A 6033-nucleotide genomic window follows, 5' to 3' on the forward strand; every position below is an offset into this window, starting at 1 on the left:
TGGTTTTTAAGGCTTTTTGTTATTTATTTCCTTCCATCCCTCACCCTTCTAGTCTTCCTATTAACTTCTCTTCATGTTTTCTGGGATCCAATCACACCAGCTGCCCTAACTGCTCCTCACACAACAAACTTCATTTTAAGACTCCCAGCCAAGAGGTTTCACTGGCTCTCCTATATGACTAAAACATTGCTTCATATCTCACCTGGAGTCCCGCTTTTTAATTTTTTTTAAACCACAAGCTTTTAAAATTATCGTTCCAAAATGATAAAAAGTCTCAGAAAATAGAAAATAGTGCCTCACCTCTTTTCCAAGTTATCTTCAAATCAGAACAACCAATATGTAGAACTGGGTCTTTGGTTTGGTTTTGTGACTGTTCAATGTAGTAATTGTTGTGGTTTTTTTGATATGTGGTAGAATCTTACATAACTCTCAAAGTTGTAGAACTTCATTCAGTCAATCAAACAAGCAAGACAGCATGTATGTGCTCATCATGTCTTGGATTGTTGATAAACTGTGCATATTTTCCCTAGATAATATTGCTTCCTTGTGTTAAAGCCCAGGCCATTCCCATTCACTTCAATGGCAGTTCCTTTGGCAATAACAACCCAAGTTGTATATAATAGAGAGGATGATGATTCTTCATACCAAATGTGGATAGGCAAAAAGTAGTTTTAATTTCAGGGTAAGTTACATAAGCATTCTTAAATGCAAACCTATTGGTCTAATAAATCTTTCATATATTGGTGATTTTCCAGCAAAGTCATCCCCAACAAAGCAGACTTTAGTAACCAGCTACTAAAGACTTTCAAGTCTTTCTCTTTCTTGTACAAATAACTTTTAACCCTTCTGATTCTCCTTGAGCATGAACTTTTGGCAAGAGCACTTCTCATATACCAGCTTTTCATTCCTGTTCAATCATGTTGGAAAGGACTTTGGCTTAGGACTGTCCCTCTCTGTCCAGTAGATATACAGACTTGCTTCTTGGGGAATTTTTTCATCATTCTTTTGATTTATATTTCTTTCCATGAATCTTGATAAGTCTTTTTTAATTTAATCTTCTCAAAATGATGCTATTTATGGTAGAGTTTAGCCTTTAGACAATTCATTTTCTTTAGATATTCAAGAGTTGAGCTGAGAAGCTCTTCTTTCTTTTTTTCTCATGGTAATCCAAAGATTAATTAATATCATTTTCAATATAACTCTAGATATTCATTCTATAGCATATCAATGGCTGGGGGCCCCATTGAAGAACCAGCTAAAATGCTTTCCAGACTTCAGACCCTCTGCTTTTAAGTGACTGATTCCCCATAAGCAGGAAAAGAAAAGGCTTCTACAAGAAGCTTCTCCCTGTCCTCTTTAATCTATGTGCCTTCCCTCAAACTATTAGCTTACTCCAAGGTAGTTTGGGGGGATGGAACAGGTAGTGATCAAGAAAGGTCTGTAATATGTACATGTACATGAGATAATATTTAAACTGATTAACAAAAGAAATTAGGGATTCTAAGTGGAAGAGGTGAGAAGACAGTACATTCCAAGTTAAAAGATGTATGTAAAGGCTAATAGATGGTAAATGTTATGTGGTACTACATCAGGAACACACTTTGGCTGAACTGCATTGTACTGAAGGGGAATCAGAGATAACTCTGGAAAGGCAGGCTGAAGTCATGTTGTGAAAGGCTTTAAATGACAACAACAACAACAAAAAAAATGTGATCACAGAGTTAATAAAGAAACCCTAGAATTTATTGAGCATGAGAGTGACATGGTCAGACCTGTGCATTAGAAATATTACCTTGGCAGCTATGTGGAAGATGAACAAGAGAGGAAATTGATATAGTGAAGGGCATTTAAAACATGTTGACCAGGATGGCAAATGTCCTTAAGTATCATTGACAGAAGAATCAATTGAAGAACTGAGAATATTTATCAAGTATTTAAAGGCTATTCCATAGAAGAGGAATTGTACTTGTACCAGGCACAATGAATGAAAATTTAAGAGGAAGTTTTAGGCTTACGGATATAAGGGATATCATCCTGATTGGTCTCTCTACTTCTGGTCTCTTCCTTCTTTCCTCTATTCTTTCAAAATAATCTTCCTCAAGCACAGTTTTCAGCTCCAGGATCTTTAGTGTATCCCTATTACCTCTAGGATAAATTCTCAATTTAGCACCTCACAGAACTGGGATAAGCATCCAATGTTATCTAGTCCAACCTCTCTACTGATGAGGAAACTGAGGTTCACAAGGGCTAAGTGACTTGTCCAAGTTCACACAGTGAGCTAGTGGCAGAGCCAGAATGTAAACCCAGGTTCTTTGTCTCAATCCAAAACTCTTTCCACTGCACCACATTGCCTTTTTCATTTAAAATCTTCCACCATTAGGCTTCCACCTGCCTTTCCATGTTTCCTTTCATATTATTCTCTTCCATGCATTTTCATTGCAGTAAAACTGGCTTAGCAAGGGTTCCCACATATTGCATCTCTCATCTTTCTGCCTATGTCCAGGCTGTCCTCCACATCTGGAATGGGTCAACTCCTCATCTCTGCCTCTCAGAATCCTCCAAGGCCAAGTGCTACTTCTCACCTGAGACCTTTCCTCTTCCTGCCTTCTGAAATTACCTTGTATTTACTTGGCATATATTTGTTAGGAGCCACAACTTGAAACAAGGTAATAACTCAATGGAATTGATTAAAAACAACGCTTGAGTTTACACCTTTGAGAATTCACATTAGCTCACACATTAGAGTTCACAAGTTCCAGAGATTCCCAAGTCAGAAACCCACAATCCCACTCTCTCAGAGGAGTCAACCTTTGGGTTCACACCTTTAAGAGATCATATATAAGAAACTCTCAGTCTCAATGAGAGTCAGTTGAAAAAGATTGAAAGCCAGAAGTCAGTCAGTTTGGGAAATTGACAAGCTAGAGACTGCAGTCAGGCAGAACAAAGGATTCGGAGGAGAACCAAGATTCAGAGGGTACTGGAGGCTGAAGCTGGCAAACAAGCTGCAAGAGCTCTTGGAACTAAGGAAGGAGAGAGGCCTCTAAGAAGACTAACCAGGCTATTTTGGAAGAGACAATAAAAGACTGTACTTAAATCCCTGGCTGTGTTTGAGGTGATTATTAATTGGAACTTGAAACTAAGGCTGCCTCCAGAAAACCTCCCCAAGAAACCTGCACCCAGAGAAAACGATCTTACTTTAGAAAAGAAGAACACCACATATATTTATCTTACATTTATCTATGTACATGTTTATCCCCTCAGCCTAAAGCAGAACATTTGACAACAGAGAGGATTTCATTTTCCTTTTTGTATCTTCAGTGCCTAGCACAGGGCATTTCACAGACTATACAGTAAATAAAGGTTGGCCAAATTAAACATTAAACAGTGGCAGTACCATTAGTTAAATGTAAGAACTGTTAAGGGAAGTTCAATTTCAGTTGGTAGGTTTGAGGTAGCTACAAACAGGTTTACAATTTCAAATAACAGTTGGAACAAGAAAAAAGATTTGGATGTTCCCTTCCTATATCAAGATGACAGTTAAACATGTATTAACAAGCTACTTCTCGGGTTCTTAATCTGAATTCTTAAAATATTTTGATAACTTTAATATAATTCTTTTATAATCCCATTTATTTTATGTATTTAAGAATATTATTCTGACAAGGGTCCACAAGTTTCACCAAGATGCTAAAAGGGCCCATAACACACAGACACAAATAAACCCTGGGCCAAATTACCAGGGAAGAAAATGACAAAAAATTAGAGGATACTAACATTTAGAAACATTTGCAGCTTGGTAGCAAAGAAGATAGAGCACATACCTGGAACCAGAAGGACACTAATTCAAATCTGACCTCAAACACTTCCTAGCTGTATGACCCTATTCAAGTCGCTTAACCTAGTTTATTTCTGTTTCTTCATCTGGAAAGTAGAGCTGGAAAAAGGAGATGGCAAACCACTCTAAAATCATTGCCAAGAAAAACCCTCATGGGGTCAGGAAGAGTGGGACATTACTAACAATAATGCACCAACTGGAAAGAATCACTGGCCCCAAAAGTAAAAGGAAAATTAAGAGAATATACATGTCACAGAAGTCATGGGGAGGAAAGTAGCAAACTAGACCAGAAAGAAGTAATCCTGTTTTTTGTTTCTTCTGTATTTCCCTCCACATCTAGTTCTCAAAAATAAATCTGGGAATTCCTCCTACGAAGCTCTGTGCTTTAATGGACCCAGACTTGGAATTTGAAGCTCCAAAACTTACTAATGGTCCCACCGACATCAATAGCTCCCACTGAGAGTTAAGTAGTATGATGATGCTCGTTTTAGAGCATTAGAAGTCTAGTGACTTGGCCGGGAGAGGGAAATGGGGGCGGGGAGCCGTGGCCATGTCACGAGGCATCTTCTGAAGGATTTGAAATAGGGTCTTTCAGATTCCACGTCCGGCCCTCGGTCGTTGCCAGAGACAGTGGACAAGGCTCCCCTCCCGCCTAGGCCGACTGCTGACTGCTACAGCCGGGTGGCAGCGAGCTCCAAAGGTACAGGTGCTGACCCAGCTCCGCGCCAGCACGTGCGGTTTTTGTACATACTCAGGAGAGGCGTCTCAACCGACAAATCCTAGACCGACCGGAGTCCAGCTCTGGACACGAGCCGGTCCCCGCCTTCCCTCTAGGTGCTCCCAGTACGAGGAGCTCCAAGGAATGGGGTTCGGGGGTGAGACAAGCAGCTCAGCTCCTGGAGGGAAGGCCCCCTGAATCAGATAGACTGCGGGGCGGTGGGCACTCGCAGTCTCAGCTTACCTGGGAGAGGGGTGGGCAAACCTTGCCTCACCCACCTCCTGGGGCTGAGGTCAGAGAATGGCGCTATCGAAAGATGGGGGCCACGGCAGGTCACCCCGAGCTCTCCCCGAGGTGCGCACCCCCAAGGCTACAACAGAAGATCTGCAGCTCGGTTTGGGTGGGGAGGGGGAATGAATGGATCCGGCGTCACGTGACCCTCCCCACAGTCTCGAGGCGGAGCTCCCGGCCCCGCCCCCCGCGTGCCCCGCCCCTTGCCTCCCTTTACTCACCCTAGGCCCCTGGCCGAGCGGGTCCTTATTCTAAGGACCCCGGCATCGGGCTACGACGACCCGGAGCTAAAGGCTCCTTTACTGGACGTGGGGGGGAGGGGAAGGAAATCACCTCTACGGATTGTGGCGGGTAAAAACGCGGGAAACGGAGGCCTCGCGGGAGGTCCAGTAACGGTGCCTCGGAAACGCCTCTGTCAGGAGAAGGTTCGAGCCCGCAGCCCGGCCCTTCCAGGGAGAACGGCTGTGGGCCTCGCCGTCTCCTCCTCCGTAGCTAGAAGCTCCTTAAAGACCCCTCTGCTGAGCCCCCGGCCCCCAAAACGAACAGGAGTTGACTTCATCCAAAGGGGGTTGGGATGAGACGGAGAAGAGGCAGACATTCAAAGAATGACCAGCGACCTCCGAAATCTCTGGTCCTTTTTTACCACATAGTTTGCATAATCATTTAATATCAAACTACACGAGTCTGACCCCACTCTCTGCCTCTTTTCTTGCACAGAGAGCCCCAGAATTGTTTCTGTTCCCAATCATCCCGAATCCAATTGCTACCCTTTACTTCCTGAATTTTCAGAATTTTCCTTCTCGGCTCCCTTAGAGCCTCGCTATGCTTGCTCGGCCTCAGAAGGTTGACCCCGCCCCTTTGTCTGGATGCCCCGCCCACCTTTGGCCCCGCCTCTCTAGTCTAAGGTATCTTACTCGGTCCTCCCACCCACGCACACACACCCCCTTTTCTATTTCTGGATAGGCATGTTTTAGACACCTCAGTCGACTCCATAGGTTGCTATGGGCTCAGTGGGGTCCTGAGCACCGGGGACGCGCGGAGGAAAATCCCCGGGAGGGAGGACTTAGACCCTGAAGCAGATACCACACATCGGAATCCGGTGCGGAGGAAGACTTTTTGTTTGTTTGTTTCGGTCGCGAGGAGAAGTTGTGCTGGCTGGCCAGAGTGAAGGCGGCTCAAAGGCCCCCGC

General features: G+C 43.8%; 1 pseudogene; it reads right to left on the reverse strand.

The window, feature by feature from the left end:
• Positions 1 to 357: 357 nt before the first annotated feature.
• On the reverse strand, positions 358 to 2033 carry LOC127561230 (ribosome biogenesis protein NSA2 homolog; annotated as a pseudogene).
• Positions 2034 to 6033: the final 4000 nt, after the last annotated feature.

This window comes from Antechinus flavipes, chromosome 4 (assembly GCF_016432865.1).
Source record: "Antechinus flavipes isolate AdamAnt ecotype Samford, QLD, Australia chromosome 4, AdamAnt_v2, whole genome shotgun sequence".
NCBI classification, from domain to species: domain Eukaryota; kingdom Metazoa; phylum Chordata; class Mammalia; order Dasyuromorphia; family Dasyuridae; genus Antechinus; species Antechinus flavipes.